The sequence below is a fragment of the Etheostoma spectabile genome, chromosome 13 (genome assembly GCF_008692095.1).
Source record: "Etheostoma spectabile isolate EspeVRDwgs_2016 chromosome 13, UIUC_Espe_1.0, whole genome shotgun sequence".
Lineage (NCBI taxonomy): Eukaryota > Metazoa > Chordata > Actinopteri > Perciformes > Percidae > Etheostoma > Etheostoma spectabile.
Genome location: NC_045745.1, coordinates 29,539,690 through 29,553,600, shown reverse-complemented (window position 1 = coordinate 29,553,600; position 13,911 = coordinate 29,539,690). Strand labels below are relative to the sequence as shown.

At 39.5% G+C, this 13,911-nt stretch overlaps 1 protein-coding gene across 2 annotated transcripts in view; it reads right to left on the bottom strand.

The window, feature by feature from the left end:
* nlgn2b (neuroligin 2b) overlaps positions 1–13,911 on the bottom strand; it is a 65,905-nt gene that overhangs the window by 50,586 nt on the left and 1,408 nt on the right. The gene's annotated exons all lie outside the window — the stretch shown is intronic.

The following is a 13,911-nucleotide window of genomic DNA, read 5'->3' as shown; positions in this document are numbered from 1 at the left end:
ATATATATATATATATATATATATATATTTACCGATATATTGGCATTTGGGATTTTTAAATAACCAAATATTCATATCGGTCGGGCTCTATCTCTTACTAGCGGTCTGTTATGCAATGATACCATTTTCAGTCAATTAATCATCAACATTAATTTTAAGGGCAAATGACAGCCATATATGATAGTGGATAAATTTTTGTCTGCACTAATTGCCCTGTATACTAATTAAGACACTAATCTAGTTGTTGTAGTTGTCATATAAACACCTGCCTGTCTATGTCAACAGGAGTATTGTGAGAATAACCTGGGTAAAATGCCCTGATTTCAGCTCTTAATTTTCATGTGTCAAAATGAACATAAGGGGATTTGGAGTGTTTGTTTACAAAGGGGACACAGAGGTGAGTGATGATTTTTTAAGTGAATGCTTTTAGACCACATTGTGACTTATGAGGCTTCTATTAACACTCAAAGAAGCAGTAACAAAACACATTTCTCAATAATTCCTTGTGCCAAATTGTCGGTATTCTCCATGTAAACTGACCCAAGTCAGTCTAATGAAAAACATACCCCTACTGTGAAATCCCTTTCACTGGAACTGTGTGTATGCTTAATTGAACTATTACCGCAATATTTGTTGTCCCAGTAGCAATCATGCCCTTGCATTGTTCCTATCATGTTATCAAATCAAGTCCAGCCAGTTATGTATGTAAAATTACCTCCAAAATGTGATTCTTTTAGGATCATGAGTATCCACTTACATTTAAATGTTGTCAAAACTTGTTGCAATTACGTATTTAGTTACCTGTTTTCCACCCCCAATCCCCAGAGGAAAGTGCAATTCGCTTCAAGGACCATCCTGAGAGTGAGTGGCTGAGAGACACATGTCAGCCACACCTGCTTCATTCTTACATAAGATAATGTGAGTAGGGAGTAATACGAGGCTGGAAAAAGCACACATGGTTGACACCATACAGCACATTCGCACGATAATACGCATTATTACAGGAGTGTGCAGTCAGTGGGGGGAATAGGGAAGAGCAGCTGCATTATGGATACAGTACTGCAACAGTGTGGGCATATAAGGGCTGTACTGGAGAAGTGGTGTGATTTAAGATGAAGTGGCAAATATTGTGACAGAAAGGTGGGAACATAGACTTATATTAGTGACACTGAGTGATATGTAGATGTAATGAGACAGAATCTTTGGATTTATCTGTTAAGATTCATGGACAATGGCAGAGGGTATGAAGGGCAGACACGTGGACGAGTAAGCCTGGAAGTTGTGCAGCAATAGTTTCTATATTTAGGGTGTTGAACTTGCCTTTGTTTAATAGCGGCAAATGAGAGTTGGTGCATGACTATTTTAGGTCAAGGGATTGCTTTCTTACAGTATTGTAATTTGCATTCTACATTCAGTTTGTTGCTCAAATACTTTTACTTCACTTGGATTTTGCTGCCAAAATGGATACCACCAGTAGGTGAAAAAAACAATCTTTATAAAATACAAACAGTACAAAAAAGCGCACATCTAAACTAGCTAACCCTCCTGTCAACATGTTGGAATATTGTCATTATCACAATCTAAATTGTTTTTCATATATTTAAAAGGATACTGGTATTATCATAAACTCTATATGGAACACCCCTACCTTATATACAATTTCATTAAAAGGAATCAAAAACAATGATTTTGTAATCCACAAAAAACATCACCTTGGCAACAGTAATGATTGTAGCAGCCCTCACCTTGGCTCCTGTAATCGTTACCCTATTCAAACCAACATCAACCTTTAAAATGCAAGGTAGGTCTGTGCTATACAACACTGCATATCAGACTATACTGAATGATGATAAGTCCTCAACTTCAGAGAGGAGAGTCAGGGTTAGTTTGTTATGTTGTGTAGAACAGTCCAAGTCCAGATGTTAAGAAGTTGAGGGTGGCAGCATGTTTTGTATAATCATATTGAATAAAAGCAAGGGTTTATTTAAGCCTTTGTCCAAACATAATGTTATTACAGGAAGACAACTGATGAAGAAAATAGGAATAGTCCATTCACATAATGGTCCCATTGTAGATCTTAAAAGATTGTGCATGTTTTCCATTTTAGACAGATACATTTTTTCAGAGCTTATTTGCATATCCATTGTGTCTTCTTGCAGGGCCACCTGAGGGTCTAAATACTTATGTAACTTCTCCAAGTATTATCATACTATGGATGTATTTGGTCAGAAATAGTGATATTTATGTTGTCAGTATTGCCCAGCCACGTCTTAGAGAAAACTCCACACCAGAAAATTAAGTATATCACAAAATCCATCCATGTAAAGTCTGTGGGACTGGCGTGTTTTATTAAGTTAAATGTTTAATTGTCCAATATAAAAGATATCATGCATGAGAGAGTTAAGAGGTACAATGACTGAGCTCCACTGAGCTGAAAGAATTGTGAGGGGAAGTGGAAAGTTGAATGCCTTTGGACTGCAGATGCTTCAAGTTCTTTTTGATATGATGGCACCAACATCTCCCTTTCCCTGATTTAATGCTCGTTGTTCTTTAAGTAACGGGCGTCCATTTGGTTTCCATGCTTTTGTTTGTTTAGTTTGTGTCCTTCACTGCTGCTACACCCGGCTCCCCGACTGGTGTGGTAATGCACTGTAGTCCAGCTGTGTTCTGAGTATCCAAACAGATTAATAATTAAAATGTTTTCAGAAAAGGCTGGGATAATAACCTGCATAGTGTTTCTCCTCTTTGGCAACACACCACCCTTTTTCTCTGAAAATAAACCACAGAAGCTCTGTGCAAATGCAGTTATTCCCCCAACATCGACAGGGGATCCCAAGAATAACAAATTAACGTCTTTGTTTCATTGTTTCTCTTTGCTTTGCGAGTTTTAGTTTGCTCCCCCCCCCCCATATCTTGAGTTAATAAAAAGGCAAATGTTAATCCTCAACTGAATTTTCTCCCTAAGCAAAGATTTTCATTAAATCAAACCCAATTGGCATTTTCCCGCAATAGCCAGTCAATGTATAGAGTCAGTAAAAATGACTTCTCTACAGTATATAGTAGTTTTGGATTCAAATTGCCTACCTACACAAGGAATTCACAGGGAACGATGCAGTATATATCCAGTGCAATTTTTTCACATAGACAATAGCATGTTGGCGGGGTATGCACCATATGCTCCACTAGTATTTGTTCTACCGAGAAGAAGAAGAAGGAAAAGAAGAAGATAACAAAATGGATGCTTCTTTCAATAAGAGGTTGTGTGAGGAAATGTGCCGTTAACCACAGTTCTATGATTTGTGTTTAAAGGAATACAAAGACCCCCCCAAATTCCACCAACTGGAATAGATCATGAAGTGTGGATCGGGAAATGCACAGGCCTGAAACGCCGGGCCGACGACGACCCACAATAAAGCATGACTGGAACCGTCCGTGCATTTCAGTGACCGGTCAAGTCTGTGAACATGGAAAGTATGTCCTAAACTGTATTTTACCCAGTGTTTTTTGCCTTAACCACAGTCTTTGCATTGTTAAAAATAGCATAGTTGCCATGGGCTGATATTGTAGAGAACCATTTCTTTTAAAATGCTGACATTGGATGAAAAAAGAAAATCCCTGAATGTAATCAAGGGTTTTGCAGAATCGTCCAATATTGATGTTCCTGACCAAGGTCCCCATTGCAATGTACTTTCCTCTACTTCTTCAGTTACCATGCAGCTTGTTTTATATCTATAATTTCTGAAATATGTAATGATGGCAAAATAGGCAAGTGGATCTATAATAGTATTTAAGATGCAACACATGCTATACATCATGTGTTATAGATCATCACACTGTCATAAATCAATGGATACACAGGGTAAATCAATATTATAATAGGTTGCCTACAGCCATATTAAAGGCCCTTCTAACCTCATGTAGGTGGGGACATTGTACAGACGGGATAAAGAAGGAGCCGTTGCTGTTAATTGGGAGTCAAGATGCACACCAAAGGGGCAACCTTGCAGATTTTTGAATAGAGGATCAATAACAAATGGAAACCTGAAGAACTCATATGCTTTAATGTGTGGGAGATAGCAGGTGCACTTTGTTGTTTGTTACCACAGAAAATCGTAACAATGGGTGATACAATCATCTTCAAGTCATGCAGCTGGTCCTCCAGCTACACACTGCTCATCTGTTCTGGGAGGGGAACGCTGACTGGCTTCTGTTTCTAACCAGAAGAGTTCAGCAACGCGTCCTGAAACATAAGCCTGCTTTATTGTCTCACACTTGGGGAATTTTGACTCAGGATCATTCATTTGAGCAAATACATATGGTCTACTTTGCCATGCTTTTCAAGCTGCCACAACACCAAACGGCATCAGAAATGTAGACGTTTCCTTCAGAGGACTGTCATGTTGAGTAAAAAGTGTACCTTGACAGATGGGGTCGCTGCATTGATGATGCATAAGTTAGCTTAACTAGAGCACTGACACTCGCTGTATGTGATGTGTTCTGCTGAAATGATTTGTATGCCCAAAAGTGTTGAGAGGTTTCCTGTACTCCAAAGACACTGCTCTGAGGTCAGCTGAATAAAAGATGGGGGGATGGGGTTCTTCTATACAGTGTTAGTGTTATTGATATTTGATTTTTTTTCTTCTGTTCTTTAATTGACTAATCCATAAAGTGACAGGAAAAATACAACGTGCCACGCAAAATAGTTCAATAAAAGTAGACAGAAAAATGTCGTCAGCACCATTTATCAATTTAAGGCAATGAAACCTCAAAGTAAAATTAGACCTATGCAATCATTTTAAGCCTCACAACTGAATATGACAAGAGTCCAAAATACAACATTAGAGGAAGGATTGTTAATAAATCGCCAGTATGGTATTTGCAACATATTTGTTTTTCAGAGCTTTTTAAACATGGACTCATGTTCCTATGTAGCGGAATGAAGCATCATGTTGGCGCTGGGTTCCTGCATGCCATCAGCTGATATGTATCAGCTGACTCTTCAACAGCTGACAATCAACTATCAGATAAAAAAGAGGTAATTAGGTGATCTTGATAATCTGACAACCTCACACTGCTGTGCCTGTGATTATTCATGTCACTGCTTCCGTTATGGGTCTCACAGAGTCTCCACAGAGTCTCCCATGCTGCCTGGATTCATCTGTTGAGAGTCCTCAAACGCAGAGGATTTTTCCAGCAAGTGCATCTGGACATCTATTTGCAATAAATCGTCCTGAATCCTCTAATGTAAATGTCTGACTGAACTGTCTGACCTTTTGCCAGAGCACTGAACAACGTTTTGGTTTTAGCGGTCCACAATGTAACCCCATTGGTTATACACTAGACTTCACTACAACTGATCTTGATGTTCCAAGTTGGTGGATTGTTGGATAAAAGAAAAATATATAGCTCTAGGACACTATGAAGTTATATTTACACTGGGCATTCATTACTGTACCGTTACAGCAGGCACACCAAAAATCCAATAAAGATTTCACATTGTAAGCAACCAACAGCCATTACTTATGATTAAACGGCCCAGCACACAGAAAATAAAAAGGAGCTCTGAGAGCTATGGACTGAGCTAGATGGACTAGCGCTAGCCCAGCGGCATATTGTGTTAGCAATTAGCTCGCTAGCTACCGTGGATAGCCAAATAGGCTTGAGACTGCGGGTAGTCACTACTGTACACCACCAAGCCTCCAGACCTACACATTTTTACAAAGATGCACAGAAGAATTTTGCTGTGCCACTTCCTGGTGTGACCAGCAGAGATGGCAAAAGTACTCATTTCCTGTACTTAAGTAGAAGTACAGATACTTGTGTTAAAAAATACTCTGTTAAAAGTAGAAGTATTCATTTAACTTTATTACTCAAGTTAAAGAAACAAAGTACAGGCTTGGAAATTGACTTAAAGAATAAAAGTAAAAGCAGCCTTGCGAATGACATTTTTTATGCAAAGCTACCTGAACCACACACGTTACTAGAGATAACACTGGATGGAGAACATGCTCTTTATGCCGTTGGCTACATTTTAAATGGATGTCTGCCAGTTGGCCTAAAACATCATATATATGATTATTGTGACAGAGACTGGGACTCCAGGTTAATAAGATTCAGACTGAGCAGCAAGATATGAATTCAATTGTTATTCTGGGAGAATTCACAGATCCAGTTTCTCTTTTGAAATCTTCCCCTTAACATTTAAATGAATCTACATGTATGTGTGTGTGCTCAAATATGGCTTCCGGAAAGAAAATAAAGGATAAAATATGAGTTACTAAACAGACGAAGAAGTTCCCCAGCACATTGACCAGGAGTCAGTCTTGATGCCTACTATCTCAAACATCTCAGATAAGTCCGAGGATGATCGAGAAGATCTTGCTGCTTGTCTGCCCAATCTCTGGGGTCTCTGTTTTCTTCATTTTCAATCATGTCGCCATCCATACTATGTGCGAACGTTAGTGCCTTGAAGCCGCAATGATTTGCCGTGAATGAATGCAGAACGCCGAATCTGACGAGATTCGGTGTGTCAATTGTAACGTACATTCCCATCCAATTAGATTAAAGACACAAAAAAATAATAACAGTAACTCCAGTGAAATGATTTGAAACTTGTTAGTGAGGGCTAGATTAGGACTGTATTTAAAGCTGATTCTGGTGCCCAACGTCGCCCCACGTGTGTCTGTTAAAACACGGACGGAGACAACTTCTCTCTGTTGATGCTTCATTACAATCAAGCACCGTGCAACCTAGCTAGCCGGTGAAGAACACAAACAACAACATAGCTAGCTAACTTACTTTAAATGTGACAGAACTATAGACCTATACAACACAGGCTTAAATAAACTGACAACATAAGTTATACAACTTACTGTTCTCAAGGACGCACACACACAATCTAAACTGATTATCCTCCAGACAGCTGGTGTGTTAAAATGTAAGGAGTAAAAGTAAAAAGTTGCCACAAAAAAATAGTAAAGTAAAAATATCTGAAAAATCTACTTGAGTACAGTAAAGAAGTATGTGTACTTTGTTACTTCCCATCTCTGGTGACCACGCCTTTAGTATGCATGTAATATAGCACCATTGAAGGCAAGATGTGCCCATATTTTAAGAAAATCTGTCCTGTCAGTGTAACCTGTTGGTCACTTCCACCCAGCTGACTGGCTGGCGACTTTTAAAAAAACATGTACCATATCAAAAAAGGCTCCAGCCCCGCACTGTTTACAAAAGCTATTAAGGAAACACTGTTTTAACAATCTGTCAGTGTCATAATGAGGTCTGAAAATCAAATTTTCATAAAAGAAAGTAGAAGTGAGAATTTACAAGAATTCATTGTAACCTGGTTCATTCTGTCTTCATTTCTGAAATTCCTTTTTTTCCTCCCCAATTCAATAACACATTTTACACTATTTTATAATTTCTTTTGCAAAATTTTGCAAATTTGAATGTGTACAAGAAACATTTTTTAAAAATATATTTAAGACAATATGAGACCAAGTGTTTCCCCTCACATTATTGTCCAGGTAAGTCAGCTTCACTCTGCGCTGACGCTGCTGGTTCTACATTTTATTTAGTCCACTTGCACCAGCACACTGTTTCTACAGCTGTCTGTGAAACGTGCAGACCAACCCTTTGGACTGCCTTCAAACTAGAGGTCTTGGCCTTTGAGAACATAGTTCCCCTGGTGTTTCCACATTGTTGGAGAAGAAAGGAGAGGAGCCAAGTTTATTTGAACAGACAAGGGCGGACAATGATTGTCTATTTGGATGACTACTGCAGAGATCTTGAATAATCAGAACGTTTGACATCTCCAACACTAAGATTAAGAGAGATATGAACCCCCTGGTCTTCTGACTTGACAGTTCAGAAACCAACCCTTCATTCACTCAACAAAATGGGTAAATGTCATGGCATATAAGGGCCAAATGAGCAGTTCAGAATTCAGTGTGTGGATATAACTATACCCAGGATCGGACCAGCTGGTAACACACAGTAGACAGAGTACGTATAAAATGTCTGCTTACCATTTAGGTGTAGAGCCTTGTGGGATGCCTGTTTTTGGCACAGGGTTTCAACAGAGCAGCTACTTTGGTGTTCCAAATAATGTACTTGACCTTTCATTAACTAAGCATTAAACATTTTAAATTAAATCAAAACAACAACTAAATAGGTTGTAATTTTCATATTTAACCTGTTTTGCTTGCAGAGTTTTTTTCCTGCTAAATACCTGACGATGTGCCTTTTTTCCTGTCTGCTTACCATATTTAAAGCACGCAAACTTCAGAATAATCTACCGATGCATTGTTTCCACTGTTCTCAGGAGCTGACTGTGGTTGGAGGTGGATTTCTTTACTTTGGACAGCAGGGTGAATTCCTTCATAACATACTGTGAGTGTATTCATCTGTCGCTTATCTTTGCACCTTTATGAGATAAAATTCCCTCCATTTTTAGTGAGTACTTTTAAATGCACGCCTATATTCCACTATTATTCCGAATATGACAATATTCCGAATTTTATACAGGTCATGTAAACAGCATATTACGATTGGATATTCCGAATAAGGCCTTTTTCCGACTTTGCCATTTTCCGATTAAGACATCTGGGATATTCCAGTATCATTCGGGTTTTAGGGGCATTCTTTGGACATGTATACAGCGCATTCGGAATATGCGTCTCAATCGCAGGGTTTTTACCACAGGCTTATGGTCAGCCCTGTGCGTTTCTATGGTTGCTGTACACAAACCAACCAGTCAACAGTTTGCAAGGCTGCAGACCCGATAATAAGGAGAAACACAGCTACTTTCAAACGTTATCAAAGACTTGGATATCAACAGGTCTTTGGATCTGCGCACACATCGCTACGCCGACCTTGTCAAGATGCTAGTTGAAGGAATGAAATAGGGAGGCTGTGTTTACACGGTCCAACAAGTCCGCCACCGCTGGTAAACTTCGAAAAAAAATCAAATTTTGCACGGCTACATGTAAATGGGAATATTAATGGAGTATTTACTTTCATTGGCTGTGTAAACAGCTTAGTCAGAATATCGTCTTTTTCGGAATAAGGGGAAAAACTGGGATATTATGTGCATGTTAACATAGTCAATGTCAATAGTAAAAATTGAAAAAAGGCTTCTCAGACCCTGGTATTAATCATTTGGGTGCTTGTCTAGCATAGCTATATGTTTTAAAATGTGTGTGGTTTACGTTGTCTGACATCTTATTTCCAGCTGCGTTGCCTTTTGGCTTATGTTGATGATGCTTCAGGAAATTCACAGAGTCAGTGACCACACTACAAAAAGTGTCTATTTTTGTTTTCAGTCAATGTACATGTCAAGCGTCACTCATTTTTTGAGTGTCTTCACCTTTGTCTTACGGTAGCTATACTGGGTTTTTGTTCGCAAGACAGGAAGGACATACTGTGTGTTTTTTTTCCACTGGGCGGCACCTCACTTCTGCACTAGGTGTAGGGAGTAGGTGGGTGTAGGGTTATTAACCTTTCCCTTAGCACCATGTCTCATCAGGCATTAAAGTTTCTTACTGTGTTCAAAGCCAATAAAACGTTAGCTAACTTCATACTGCCACATTAACCGCCTATCATGTTCCCGTCTGAAAATGTAGAAACTATGACATTTAATTAATAATAAATGGCATGCCTCCCCAATACATCATATAGGGTCCATTTCAAACTGCATATCTGTCCAATTCATGTCAACACTGCCCACACCTTTCTAAGAGCACCAGCAGCTCAAAGCGTGTGCCGTGTCGTAAGCAAGGTGAATTACGATCAGTGTAGTTCAATGATAAAGTATCATTGCTTCTATTTTTTCCCAGCTCAATGCCAGCTCGAGCTTCTGTATCACTGCCCCAAACATATCAGAGAACTGTGTGTTACAGCTGCTTAATGGATCATGTCTGATGAATTGAAGGGTGGAACTTTGTAATTCAGGAAAGGTCACGTGTCCCAGTTTAATGGGCTCGTGCTAATAAAAGACACATTAAAGTCCTAGATATTATAATGGGGTTTTGGTGTGATAGTCTTCCCAGAGTGTGCAAGACAAGACAGCGCTTATCCTGGTTTATCTCATGGATGACTGTTATGTGATATTGTTCAAAGGAGGTTACCAAAAATGGTTACCATGGCATTTGCACAGGCGTTTTCTCCAGCTTCACTTTGCTCACGGATAATGGGTCAGGTCAAGCTATTCTCTTGCTTTTCTCCTCCTTGGTCATGATGAGACTGAGAGCTGGGTCATTTTAACCTCCCTTTTCTCTGACTTGACATCTTCACACAGAAATTAAAATCTCCAAGCCTCCATTACAGCTGCCACACCATTAAACCGGAATACACTAAATGTTTTATGTAAAGACGCGGTAGCTTGGTGAGAAACTAGGCTGGTCATATGGCGAGAGGATGGAGTATGGATAGTAACAGCTGCCATGCCTCCATGTTGGTCAAATATTGGGCAATATGGGCTGAATTTGAATGCTTTTCTTGCCTCACAATAATTATACAAACTCAAAAAACACAACATGGCATTGCTCAAACCTTAAAATTGGCTGTGGCTCAGTGGTAGAGCGGTTGCCTGCCAATCGGAAGGTTGGTGGCTCAATCCCACCCCCGCAGTCATTGTCGAAGTGTCCTTGGGCAAGACTCTGAACCCCGAGTTGCCCCCGGTGCTGCGCATCGGAGTGTGAATGTGTGTGAATGTTTATCTGATGAGCAGGTGGCACCTTGTACGGCAGCCCCGGCCACAGTGTATGAATGTGTGTGAATGGTGAATGTATCCTGTAGATGTAAAAGCGCTTTGAGCAGTTGTTAAGACTGGAAAAGCGCTATATAAATACAGCACATTTAAAAGTCACAAGTGATGACTCATATGTTTGCGTCTGTCTTTGTAATATAAATTATTAGCTTTCTGGACGGCCTTTCAGTGGGACTTGTTGCCGGTGCAGCAGTGAGACTACAGGCCCGATCCCAATGTCCAAACTTTCAGTTCAACAGATATTACAGATGTTGATGAACACTAACAAAAAATGGTGAGCAAGAGGGCTCTCCTGTGGACCTTTTGAGCACTTGAAAGTACACAATCCTGCAGACACAATGGACTGACCCACAGTTCATATTGTTGTGACAGGAAAAAGAAATGAGATGGGAAACCTCAAGACAAGGCCAGAAGAAAAATTGAAATCATGGAAGGTGCCGGCATGCTGACAATTTGATACAACAACAAATAGCAATAGCAAAGCTTTTTTATTTATTAAATTGGGCCCTCACTTCAACTGCAAATTAAACACCTGACCCCTGGTCATGTGATGCCCACCCTTTATCCCTTAAATTTTCATTTCGATGTTCCAATGGTTTGATGTTTCCGCTATAGATTGGATCCCTATTACATCAAATGATCTGCTGGTTTAAAATAGCGGACTGATCTCTGCGAAGATGATGTTATGGTCGAGGACAGAAAATCTCTCCAACATCCACGGAGTCACAGCCTGGATCTGCTGTTCACTAAAAGCATATGGCATAGGCACTTTGAGTGCAACTGTATTAAATGAGGATATATAATTAGATGAGAATACATAACATTTTTACACTTTTTAAAGTGTGAATCCATCATTGCTAGGAGACCACTCGTTTCTTAACACTTTTTTCCTATGCGGCCTCTTGATGTGATGGCAGCACAATGGCACAGCACAGCTTGTAATGCTTTTGGTATGAGGAGTTTGAGAGAACATTTACTTGGACACAGATTTTTTCTTTTTTTTTCTTTTTTTTTTTTACAGAGGAAGACAAGGTACTCTGGTAGCATCATCATCTGGAAGGACTGAAAGTGCTAAAAGCATTCAATTTAAAATGGACAGTAATAAAAAGCAGTGTCCAAACCACAGACTATGAAGTTAAACTTAAAAGATACATACAAGCTAGAGTAAAACATGTATTCACAACTGGAATATAATAAAACTGTAGCTGCCTTTGATAAATTACAGCATATTCACGTGTTTTTTCAAGCATCTTTTCTGTGCAGAATAAATAAGTTAAACTTAGTTAAAAACACCTATTAATCATGCTGTTATTCCTACTCAGATGGCCACAGTGAAATGAAGAAGCAAGTGCCACTTCAGTTTACCATCACTCACCCCCTAAATTGTGTAAAGCACATCCTATAGCTGCAGTTGTTAAGTCCAAGAGGCCTATGCCCATGCAGCACGGGCAGCCTTCTAACATCAAGTACGTCTTTATATTGGCTCACTCTATCTCAAAGCAAGGCTTATTGACTCAATGGAAAACATTTGGTTTATAAAATGGAAAAAAAACGTAGTTCATCCACACAGCACTGCAGCATCAGAAAACTTACTAAAGGGCAATTTCACCAACTCGAAAACCTATGATCTGCATATGCACATGTTTTGTTTTGAAGTTTACTGCGTGGACTTCAATCTACTGAGCCTCAGTTAGCAGCTAACAGAAATGAGGCGGATGAAAACTGACATGTCCCATGTCGAAGTCCTAATAAGGAGTGCAAGCGTTTCACTTATTTTACTGCTGCCATAATAAGGTCATCAATTAAAAAATTAAGCTTTAAAAAAAAGGGGCTGTAATTGATATGCAGGAAAAAAAGTGGTCTGGGATTGCCTCCACACAGCTCCCACAGACCGTTCTGTTCCCCGACCCATCAAACACCAACACTTTGTCACGGCCCTCTGCGTCTGATACTGACGCACGCACAAGGCACTCACATGCACTAACATGCATGTGTGGCCGGACAGGCTGAGGAAACCAAGAAGCTCAGATTACAAAACACACACACACACACACACACACACACACACACACACACACACACACACACACACACACACACAGCGTGGCATCATTCTCTGCTCAGGGCGCCATTACTCAACTGGCTATAAATCTTTCCATAGCAAATACAGTATGTGTTTACTGCTATATATATGTTCTATATATTGAGTACATCCACCAAAATGTAATGAACCAGAACTACAATACACTAAAGTTGGGACAGTGCAATACCAATGTAATAATCTGAACATCCCTTTTAAATGCTGGGCATTGTGATGGAAATAAGCACTGATGGTTGCCAAGGCTTCTCTCTCTCAAAAACAGCTACACAGCTTCTGTTTATAAACTATAAAACTTCACTCCTGTCTTCCTTTTCAAAAGCACCCGTTTTGATCCTGTTTATGGAAGATAGAATGTCACATTGACCACCTTCGGATACTCACCTTGCTCACCTAAATAAGCTTCATTAAACATTAGTAAGTAAGTCGTAAGTCTCCACTGCATGTTGTCATCCCATCCATTAAGTTTTAAAAGTTATGTGTATTGACTGCGCTTTGGTTGCTTACAGTATATGTGATGTCACTGCATTAAATCCCTGTAAAGCAAAGTATCATCCTTCAATAGAATGTCATCAAATCTCCCAGGCCCACTTTCTAGCGAGACACAAAATGGATCCATTTCAGCAATACATAATCAAATTATTATCTTGGAAGGAATATAGGTTTTAAACGTTCCAAAGAGACATTTCAATTTGGGGTTCTGGGAACCTTTCTGCCCAATCTTTGCTCTATGTACTTTTCTTCCTTTATGTAATGACAACATTTGGATTAGGGAAAGGTATGGCATACATACATGCCATGCCAAGTCCTCCAATTATTGAGCCATGTTCTGTTCTATCCGAGTGCCCAAAATGCCTGAGTGACATGACGCCAGTTTAAGAAAGCAATCACAGCTATTCCAACAATTCATGAACAAGAGAAATACCACATTCTGCAAAAGTCTCCAAAATCCCTTTATAGGTGTTCTGATGGATTTTAAATGTCACTGATCCATAGCTACAGGCCCCAAATCAGTAAAGAAAAAAAAAAAAAAACATTTATTCCC